The sequence below is a fragment of the Leuresthes tenuis genome, unplaced genomic scaffold (genome assembly GCF_036924035.1).
Source record: "Leuresthes tenuis unplaced genomic scaffold, fLeuTen1.0.hap1 SCAF_69, whole genome shotgun sequence".
Lineage (NCBI taxonomy): Eukaryota > Metazoa > Chordata > Actinopteri > Atheriniformes > Atherinopsidae > Leuresthes > Leuresthes tenuis.
Genome location: NW_027325423.1, coordinates 28,647 through 40,054, shown reverse-complemented (window position 1 = coordinate 40,054; position 11,408 = coordinate 28,647). Strand labels below are relative to the sequence as shown.

The window sequence follows — 11,408 nt, the reverse complement described above, 5'->3', positions numbered from 1 at the left end:
ATCCACTCCTGCTTTTGATGATGTATGGTTGGGCATTCGAACCTACTTGTTGCCCGCTTTTCATTAATTATGGGTGGACATTCACACCTTGTCGCAGCCAAACACCTCCGCTCCCTGTTTTGATCATGTATGGTTGGACATTCGCACCTTTTCTCACCCGCTTTTTGCAAACTATGGTCGGCCATTCACAGCTTCCTCTCCACCATACTTCTATGGTGGGATATTCAGACCCACTTGCATCCGAAGACCTCCGCCCCCACTTTTGTTGATATTTAGTCGGTCATTCGCACCTTACCCACTTTTGGCAAACTATGGCCTTCTTGCAGCCAAAAACCTCTGATCTCGCTTTTGATGATGTAAGGTTGGGCATTCAGACCTTGCTTCACCTGCTTTTCACCAAATATAGTCGGACATTCACACCTTCTTGCAGCCGAACACTTCCGCTCCACCTTTTAGTTTTCTATGGGGCATTCACACCTTTTTTTTCACCACATTTTATAAAAACACCACAGGAACACCGTATTGAGGCTTTGTTCTGACCGCTCATTCGGTGTCGCGTTTCTTTCAAGCAATTCTCCTGGTTAGCCCGCACTCGGCTTGCTCCCAGAGCCGTGTTAAAGTCTACTTCGCATTCACTCTCTTTTCTCAGCAGACTAAAAGAAAGTTTCATCTTGGGCTCCCTGAAACTTCCATCCTGCACCGCTGTTTGCTTTTTCACAAGAGCAGAGGAGAGCGCACCGTTCCCAGGGGCACTACAGTACCGGGTCGATGCTTGGAGTGAACGGAGCAAGCTCCTTTTTCAACTCCTATTGATACAAATCCATTTAATATGTAGTCCTCGCATAGAGGACACATCAGACATTAAACTGATAAGAACAGATACTACACTTGATCTTAGCCAAAAGGCCGAGAAGCGATAACTGTCCACTGGTTCACGTCCGAGGGCCCTTCCTGGCACAATGCGCACTTGTAGCGGTGTTCTTTTTATGGCCATAGTGTCACTTTGCACCTCGGCCCACCCGCTGCACTGAGCACTCTTCAGCCCTTTTAAATGGTATAACTTTACACTACCGCACGCTCCAGCGAGCACCATTCAAGCAACAACTTTGCACTCCAGCTTCGAACATTGGCACAGTCGCAACAAGTAAGGCGACTCTACTCAGAGAAGTCACTCTGCACAGTAATAAGATTTCTTTTGCACAGACAGAAAGGGCTTCATCCGCAAAGGTAAAGGCTGCCAAAAATAGAAACAACTCATTAGTGCTGCTCAACGTTGTACTTTGCAGTAAAAGAAAGAACAAATCTAAAGATTCAGGAATCCGAGAATAAGCTTACTTCCATGAGTTCTTCACGATTTCGGATTTTGCTATAAAATGAATTCCTTCACTCAAACTAAATTAAAACTGCTAAACCGCTAATCTGTTACATGCAAGGCAGATGTCAAATTCACCGAAATAGGATCTAAGGGTATTTGGCCAATCGAGCTGTAGCAGCTTCTGTAAAAGAGTATAAGTTGAAGAGTTTGTGAATAAAGGTGTGCGCACACATAGTGAGTTGTAGGAAAATAGGCAGGGAGCAATGCCGGCTGGGGTATAGGTTCTTGTATGTTGTCTGACTGTTTGATTTGAATGTGTTGTGTAAGTGTCCTGTTGAATGTTACATGTTTGGGCTTTGACACGCTTCACTGTGGTTGTTAACTGTGTGGTGTGTCCTGAAATGTTATATGTTTGGGCTGTGTGACATGCTTAATGCTTTTCAGTAGCAACCCACTTATTCATATATAGCAACTGACAATAGTAGTTGTAGAAGTATCCTTATTGATAATAGATAAACTAATTCATAGTGATAGAACAGTAGATGAACAGGTGCCTGCACATGTCTCATGAAAATAAAATGGGTGTATGATTGCTGACGGCAGAGCAATACTGCCAAACTTATGAGTTCTTGTGGCAAACTTGATTCAGTGTCTTGACGTGTATACGCTGTTTCGCTGACTTGTCACAAGAAACAAAGTGTGTTTGATAAGATCCGACCATTTTATTACGGGAGGATCAGTATGTATGGATTCTGATGTGACTGATAAACTCATTCGTATCTTAAGCATAATCTAATACGTGAGACAACGCCCTGGCACACAATCAAAAAAAAAAAAAGAGAGAGCGGTTTTGTGTCCCCACAGTCCATAATGTAGAAAAGAGAGAAAAAAGCCTTTCTGATTTGTTGTGTGTGCTCACAGTGCAGAGTGTAGAGAAAAGAGAGAAAAGAAAGCCGTTTTGGTGTCACGGGTGTTGTGACTTACACACACACATTTCTGAATTGAGAAAGGAAATTATTTTAGAGGAAGCACTAGAGTTTAGATCCCACATTTGTTGATAGGCATTCATTTAATTTTTCTTTTAATCAGTTTTAAAGTGAATACTAACTGAGAAATGAAAAAGGTGAAGAGTTTAGAAGCTTGGTTCAAGAGCAAAACTTGGTTTATGATCAGCTGAGTCTCTAAACAGAACAGCAAAGGGCTTCATCGAACATTTAAAAAAGATTCAGATTGTTAGAATATCCAGAATTTATAGGAATGGTGGTGATTACTCTTATTTTCTAGAATGGAAATAACTGCACCATGTCTGTTTTATGAATTTAAGGGGCTAAAAAGTTTTGTTCTCGTTTTTCTATGATTAACCGAATGTATGTGAGAGTCCAAACAGACAGAAGGGTTACGGCCGAGCGCTGGACCTTCCAAAAAAGATGAGACAGGCTGGACCCGTGCCATACTAGTTAAGGCCTGCCTGTGGATAACAGGTTCTTTAAACTCTCACACACACAAACTCACACACGTTCGCACACATACACCCATACACACACACATTCTTGAACTTGCTGCAAGATTAAACCTTTGCATTAACTGACTCCAGCAACTCTGAGTCTCATTGAGAGACTTTTCTCAACAATTGGGTCCTCAAACCAGATCTCAACGTTTTTTCCGCTGTCCAGGGTCGGAGCTGAAACCGTGCACAGTACTCCTAATGAAAGACCCCCTGCTGAATTGCGGTAATTAGGGGCCAGTGTCCACTGAAAGGGGGAAAAAGGGACGAGATCGTACTTTTGAATCAATGGCCAGAAGCCATTGGCAGTGCAGGCATCAACAATAATGGTGTTATTTCACCCATTAACACTTAAGGTACCTCATGCAGTGGCTGTGATATGGTTACTTAACAAAATATCTTTACCAGACATCTCTCCTACATAACAGTTCTTCTTTCACAGCCACACCTTGTTGTCGAGAGATGTGCTACACTTAATCCATCCACACTGCTACCTACCCCACAGATGGAAAGCCAGAAATAACCATCAGTGTTTTACCCAGGCCAGACTTAACTGATATACGTTATGAAAATGCAGAAATAACTATATTTATTCAACAGATCAAGGAAAAAAACCCTGATGGCACAAATGCTACAGGATTTGCAGTAGTAACAGAAACTGAAGTTTTCTTAAAACAACCACTACCAAAAAATTACTCTGTTCAAGCAGTCGAATTGGTAGCTTTAACTGAAGCTTGTAAATTAAATAACAAAAAGGTTGTTAACGTTTACACTGACAGTCAGTATGCCTTCTCAACTGTACATGTGTTAACACAGCATTGGGAAAACAGGTATGTTGACATCCACAGCTAAATGTATAAACTACAAATATTTTAGCATTATTAGATGTTATTCAATTGCCATCTACAATAGACTCGTATGAATGACCGGAAGGAAAACCATACTGCCAAAGAATTTGTTTAAATATGCTGCAGTATTGAGCCACGGACCATGTCATGTCTCAACAGGAGGGATGGAAGCAATAATGAACCAGGTTTTTACAGCATATGGTTTTACTAATTATTAAAAACATTTTTTTAGAATAAATAAATGAATAAAGTTTTGTCTAGCAGGTCAAATATGTGCAAAATACATTCCACAGGGCAATCTAAGACCAAAACGAAGATAATTCCCTAAGCCAGTGTATCTTTTTCAACATATTTGTTTGGATTTCATTATTTCATTATTTTGTAGATTTCATTGAACTAAATTAATGTTAAGGGAAACGATTCTGCTCAGTGACAACAGAGGTTTTTACCAAATGGTCTGAAATATTTCCATGTGCACAAGCAGATGCACTCTCAGTAGCAAAATCACGCGTAAAATAACTCATTTCTAGATTTGAAATTCCTGAAAAGATCTTCAGTGATAATTTGACACACTTTGTAAACAATGTCATCTCACTGATGGCAAAGAACTTAAAATAGACCTTAGAAACCACTGTGATATAGAAGGTTTCGCTAACACATTGGAATTGTTTTACTATTTACATATGCATGTGCAGTGAAGAATTGCTTGCTGCTGATAAATGCAAAGAAGAACAGCTTACACATAAATGCTCACATATAGGCTGCTGAATGCAATGAAGACCTGCTTATCCAGTAAAGTTCAATGTCAATGTGTAATATTCAATTAGGATTTGCAAAACAGTGAAGTTAAACAATGAATGGGTCCATAGTCGGTATGAGAAGACTACAGGAATATTTACCTGGGTGTACGTTCAAACAGAGATGAGAAAATTGCGATAAATTATTGTTTGTTTGTTTGTTAGTATGTATATGAATGTTATGTGTATAAACTGTGTTGAGTTGTAGTTACTCAGTAGTGTCTCAGTGAAACAACCGACGGGGGAAGCCTTGCGGTGACAACAAAAGCAGTGTTTTACTGATCAGTCAAGTTGCTCCAGTGTACTCCATACAAACTGGTTGGCTACTGAAGGGATAGAAAATGGGGAATACTTGTTTTAAAGCAAACAAGGAATTAGATGGGAAAAATACATGTTTTAACGGGACCCAGACAATATTAAATACTCAGACAGATGGGAGAAGAAGTGTAGTTTTGTAGGAAATCACAAAATTATTACATAAAATGAGTGAAATCAATTGAAGAATGCCTTTCTGAAGAGCTGTTTACCACAGATGAGCAGCTTTGCGACCAAGCACATTGTAGATCGCTTTACTGCCAAAATGATCTAGTTTAATGGATTGGTTTAGACATTTATAACAGCATTTTAAGAACAAAGAGAGAAACAAAAAGGGACAACGCTTCATGGTGGAAGGTGATGTATAAATAACTGTGTATATGATGAAGGAGAGACCATTTGAGCAGCACAGCCATTTCGCAGCACAGGGACAGCAGTTAAAGTTAAAGGATCTCCCATGTGGTATCACCTGTCACACTGTGTCAAGGCATCAAAAGAAGAAAAAATCACCAAACTCAAGGACAAAGAGACGAAGACTCCGGTGAACGAAGAGAGAGGACTTACAAACCAGAAATACAAAAGGATGCTCGATATCAAGATCCAGAAGAAGAGGCTAACAATGCCACGAACACTTACGATGCTGGGAATGATGCCAGCAATGAACAGAGAAGAAGATTCAGTGTCATCAATCTGCAACACGTGCCTCTAATGAGGGGGTGAATATAGAATCCTCAACGATTACAACGTCTCTGGGAACTGTGACAACAACAAGGTTTAAACCATTTTGATATATATTGTAACCTATTGGCTAAGGAATAGTGCTGAAAATGAGGTAAATCTAATCCACCACTGTCCTTGGTCTTCTGTAGGGTTTTTAAACTAATACGTGGTGGTTTGTTTTTCCACGGAAATTTGGAGATGCATGAATCTAGTGACTTAAACCAAGTAGCAGATGGTTTTATGGGGATCATTGAGAACAAATAGTTAACTTTTGGTAGTATCATCATTTTAATGGTTGTAACTCTCCCCATAAGTGATATAGGTAAGGACTTCCAACGAGAGAGATCGTCCTCTACTCTCTTTACTAATTGCACATAATCCATCTGTACTTATCAGTTTAATATGTGATATGTCTATGCAAGGACTACATATTAAATGGATTTTTATCAATAGGAGTTGAAAAAGGAGCTTGCTCCGTTCACTCCAAGCATCGACCCGGTACTGCAGTGCCGCTGGGAACGGTGCGCTCTCCTCTGCTCTTGTGAAAAAGCTAACAGCGGTGCAGGATGGAAGTTTCTTTTAGTCTGCTGAGAAAAGAGAGTGAATGCGAAGTAGACTTTAACACAGCTCTGGGAGCGAGCCGAGTGCGGGCTAACCAGGAGAAATGCTTGAAAGAAACGCGACACCGAATGAGCGGTCAGAACAAAGCCTCAATACGGTGTTCCTGTGGTGTTTTTATAAAATGCGGTGAAAATAAAGGTGTGAATGCCCCATAGAAAACTAAAAGGTGGAGCGGAAGTGTTCGGCTGCAAGAAGGTGTGAATGTCCGACTATATTTGGTGAAAAGCAGGTGAAGCAAGGTCTGAATGCCCAACCTTACATCATCAAAAGCGAGATCAGAGGTTTTTGGCTGCAAGAAGGCCATAGTTTGCCAAAAGCGGGTAAGGTGCGAATGACCGACTAAATATCAACAAAAGTGGGGGCGGAGGTCTTCGGATGCAAGTGGGTGTGAATATCCCACCATACAAGTATGGTGGAGAGGAAGCTGTGAATGGCCGACCATAGTTTGCAAAAAGCGGGTGAGAAAAGGTGCGAATGTCCAACCATACATGATCGAAACAGGGTGTTTGGCTGCGACAAGGTGTGAATGTCCACCCATAATTAATGAAAAGCGGGCAACAAGTAGGTTCGAATGCCATACCATACATCATCAAAAGCAGGAGTGGATGTGTTCGGCTACAAGAAGGTTTGAATGTCCGAGCATAGTTTGTAAAAAGCGGGTAAGAAAAGGTTCGAATGCCCGAACATACACCATCAAAAGAGGGAGCGGAGGTGTTCCGCTGTAAGACGGTGTGAATGTCCGACCATAGTTGGTAAAAAGTGGGTATGAAAAGGTGCGAATGCCCAAATTCGGCTGAAAAAAACTGTGTTCGGCTGCAAAAAGGTGTGAATGTTCGACTAAAGTTTGTAAAAAGCGGGTAAGACAAGGTGCGAATGCCTGACAATGTATGATCAAAAGCGGGAGCGGAGGTGTTCAGCTGCAAGAAGGTCTAAATGTCCATAATTAATTGCTAGAAAACATGAAAGAAAATTTTCGAAAATCAATCCGCACATGATCATAAGTGGGAGAGGAGGTGTTCAGCTGCAAGAAGGTGTGAATATCCTACCATAATTGCTGAAAAATGTGTTAGAAACGGTAAGAATCCCAGACCATACCTCATCAAAAGCTAGAGAGGTGGTGTTCGGCTACAAGTAGGTGTGAATGTCTGACTAAAGTTCAAATATATTAACAAAAGCGGGAGGAGAGGTCTTCGGATGAGTGGTTGAGAATTTCCAACCATAATCTATAAAATGCGGTGAAAAAAAAGGTGTGATAGAAACCTAAAAGGTGGAGCGGAAGTGTTCGGCTGCAAGAAGGTGTGAATGTCCATCTATAGTTGGTGAAAAGCAGGAAAAGCAAGGTCTGAATGCCCAATCTTACATCATCAAAAGCGAGATCAGAGGTGTTTGGCGGCAAGAAAACAGGTAAGGTGTGAATGACCGACTAAATATCAACAAAAGTGGGGGCGGAGATCTTCGGATGCAAGTGGGTGTGAATATCCCACCATACAAGTATGGTGGAGAGGAAGCTGTGAATGGCCGACCATAGTTTGCAAAAAGCGGATGAGAAAAGGTGCGAATGTCCAACCATACATGATCAAAAGAGGGAGCGGAGGTGTTTGGCTGTGACAAGGTGTGAATGTCCACCCATAATTAATGAAAAGCGGGCAACAAGTAGGTTCGAATGCCCAACCATACATCAACAAAAGCAGGAGTGGATGTGTTTGGATACAAGAAGGTTTGAATGTCCGAGCATAGTTTGTAAAAAGCGGGTAAGAAAAGGTGCGAATGCCCGACAAAGTATGATCAAAAGAGGGAGTGGAGGTTTTCGGCTACAAGGTTTGAATGTACGACCATAGTTTGTAAAAAGCGGGTAAGTAAAGGTGCGAATGCCCGAACATACACCATCAAAAGAGGGAGCGGAGGTGTTTCACTGCAAGAAGGTGTGAATGTCCGAGCATAGTTTGTAAAAAGTGGGTAAGAAAAGGTTCGAATGCCAGAACATACACCATCAAAAGAGGGAGCGGAGGTGTTCCGCTGTAAGAAGGTGTGAATGTCCGACCATAGTTGGTAAAAAGCGGGTAAGAAAAGGCTAAAATACCCAACTCTACACAATCAATAGCTGGAGCGGAGTTGTTCGGCTAAAAGAAGGTATGAAAGTCCGACCATGGTTTGTAAAAAGCGGGTAAGAAAAGGTTCGAATGCCAAAATATACACCATCAAAAGCGGAAGCCGAGGTGTTCGGCTGCAAGTAGGTGTGAATGTCAGATCATAATTTGTAAAAAGCTGATGAGAAAGGTGTGAATGACCAACAATAATTGCTGAAAAATGTGTTAGAAAAGGTAAGAATGCCGGCCCATTCATCATCAAAAGCGGGAGAAGAGGTGTTCGGCTGCAAGAAGCTGTGAATGTCCAGCCATAATAACTCAAAAACGGGTAAGAAAAGGTAGTATTGCCAGACCATAAATGATCAAAACAGGGAGCGGAGGTGTTCCGCTGTAAGAAGGTGTGAATGTCCCACCATAATTGGTAAAAAGCGGGTAAGAAAAGGTTAAAATACCCGACTGTACACAATCAATAGCGGGAGCGGAGTTGTTTGGCTACTAAAAGGTGTGAAAGTCCGACCATGGTTTGTAAAAAGCGGGTAAGAAAAGTTGCGAATGCCGGACAATGTATGATCAAAAGAGGGAACGGAGGTTTTCGGCTGCAAGAAGGTCTAAATGTCCAACCATAATTTGTAAAAACCGGGGAAGAAAAGGCTCGGAAGCCCGACTATACACCATCAAAAGCGAGGTGTTCAGCTGCAAGAAGGTCTGAATGTCCATAAATAATTGCTAGAAAACATGAAAAAAAATGTTCGAATATCCAACCGCACATGATCATAAGTGGGAGAGGAGGTGTTCAGCTGCAAGAAGGTGTGAATGTCCACCCATAATTCCTCAAAAATGGGTAAAAAAAAAGGTGCGAATGCCCAACCATACATCATCAAAAGCAGGACTGGATGTGTTCGGCTACAAGAAGGTGTGAATGTCCGACCGTAGTTGGTAAAAAGCGGGTAAGAAAAGGTTAAAATACCCGACTGTACACAATCAATAGCGGGAAGGGATGTGTTCGGCTACAAGAAAGTGTGAAAGTCCAACCATGTTTTGTAAAAAGTGGTTAAGAAAAGGTGCGAATGCCCGACAATGTATGATCAAAAGAGGGAGCGGAGGTTTTCGGCTGCAAGAAGGTCTGAATGTCCAACCATAATTTGTAAAAACCGGGGAAGAAAAGGCTCGAAAGCCCGACTATACATCATCAAAAGCGGGAGCGGAGGTGTTCAGCTGCAAGAAGGTCTCAATGTCCATCAATAATTGCTAGAAAACATGAAAGAAAATTTTCGAATATCAAACCGCACATGATCATATGCGGGAGAGGAGGTGTTCAGCTGCAAGATGGTGTGAATGTCCACCCATAATTCCTGAAAAATGGGTAAAAAAAAGGTGCGAATGCCCAACCATACAACATCAAAAGCAGGTGTGAATGTCAGATCATAATTTGCAAAAACCTGATGAGAAATGGTGAGAATGCCCGACTATACACCATCAAATGCGGGAGCGGAGGTGTTCGGCTGTGAGTAGGTGTGAATGTCCGACCATACTTGCTGAAAAATATGACAAAGCAGTTTTCACTTGGTTTGAGTGAAGGAATTCATTTTCTATCAAAATCCGAAATTGTGTAGAACTCGTGGAAATAAGTTTATTCTCGGATTCCTAAAGGTTTAGTGTTGTTCTTTGGTATACTGCAAAGTAATACTTTCTATTTTGTTGAAACCGATTCAGACATGGATAAATATGAAGGACAAAGCAGTTTTAACTTGGTTTGAGTGAAGGAATTCATTTTATATCAAAATCCAAAATTGTGTAGAACTGGTGAAAAGAAGCTTATTCTCGGATTCCTAAAGGTTTAGTGTTGTTCTTTGGTATACTGCAAAGTAATACTTTCTATTTTGTTGAAACCCATTCAGACATGGATAAATATGAAGGACAAAGCAGTTTTAACTTGGTTTGAGTGAAGGAATTCATTTTATATCAAAATCCAAAATTGTGTAGAACTGGTGAAAAGAAGCTTATTCTCGGATTCCTAAAGGTTTAGTGTTGTTCGTTGGTATACTGCAAAGTAATACTTTCTTTTTTGTTGAAACCTATTCAGACATGGATAAATATTAAGGACAAAGCAGTTTTAACTTGGTTTGAGTGAAGGAATTCATTTTATATCAAAATCCGAAATTGTGTAGAACTGGTGATAAGAAGCTTATTTTCGGATTTCTAAAGGTTTAGTGTTGTTCTTTGGTATACTGCAAAGTAATACTTTCTTTTTTGTTGAAACCTATTCAGACATGAATAATAGAAAGTATTACTTTGCAGTATACCAAAGAACAACACTAAACCTTTAGGAATTCGAGAATAAACTTATTTCCACGAGTTCTACACAATTTCGGATTTTGATATAAAATGAATTCCTTCACTCAAACCAAGTTAAAACTGCTTTTTCCTTGATATTTATCCATGTCTGAATCGGTTTCAACAAAATAAAAAGTATTACTTTGCAGTATACCAAAGAACAACACTAAACCTTTAGGAATCCGAGAATAAACTTATTTCCACGAGTTCTACACAATTTCGGATTTCTATATAAAATGAAATCCTTCACTCAAACCAAGTGAAAACTGCTTTGTCATATTTTTCAGCAAGTATGGTCGGACATTCACACCTACTCACAGCCGAACACCTCCGCTCCCGCATTTGATGGTGTATAGTCGGGCATTCTCACCATTTCTCATCAGGTTTTTGCAAATTATGATCTGATATTCACACCTGCTTTTGATGATGTATGGTTGGGCATTCGCACCTTTTTTTACCCATTTTTCAGGAATTATGGGTGGACATTCACACCTTCTTGCAGCTGAACACCTCCTCTCCCGCATATGATCATGTGCGGTTTGATATTCGAAAATTTTCTTTCATGTTTTCTAGCAATTATTGATGGACATTGAGACCTTCTTGCAGCTGAACACCTCTGCTCCCGCTTTTGATGGTGTATAGTCGGGCTTCCGAGCCTTTTCTTCCCCTGTTTTTACAAATTATGGTTGGACATTCAGGCCTTCTTGCAGCCGAAAACCTCCGCTCCCTCTTTTGATCATACATTGTCGGGCATTCACACCTTTTCTTAACCGCTTTTTACAAAACATGGTCGGACTTTCACACCTTCTTGTAGCCGAACACATCCCTTCCCGCTATTGATTGTGTACAGACGGCCATTTTAACCTT

The 11,408-nt window shown here is 40.8% G+C and overlaps 1 non-coding gene and 1 pseudogene across 1 annotated transcript; one reads left to right on the top strand and one right to left on the bottom strand.

The window, feature by feature from the left end:
* Positions 1–727: 727 nt before the first annotated feature.
* Positions 728–918, bottom strand: LOC140285995 (U2 spliceosomal RNA). The gene has a single exon (XR_011910917.1). It is a non-coding gene; the product is annotated as a U2 spliceosomal RNA (small nuclear RNA).
* A 4,936-nt stretch (positions 919–5,854) lies between these two features.
* Positions 5,855–6,031, top strand: LOC140286019 (U2 spliceosomal RNA; annotated as a pseudogene).
* The last annotated feature ends 5,377 nt before the right edge of the window (positions 6,032–11,408 follow it).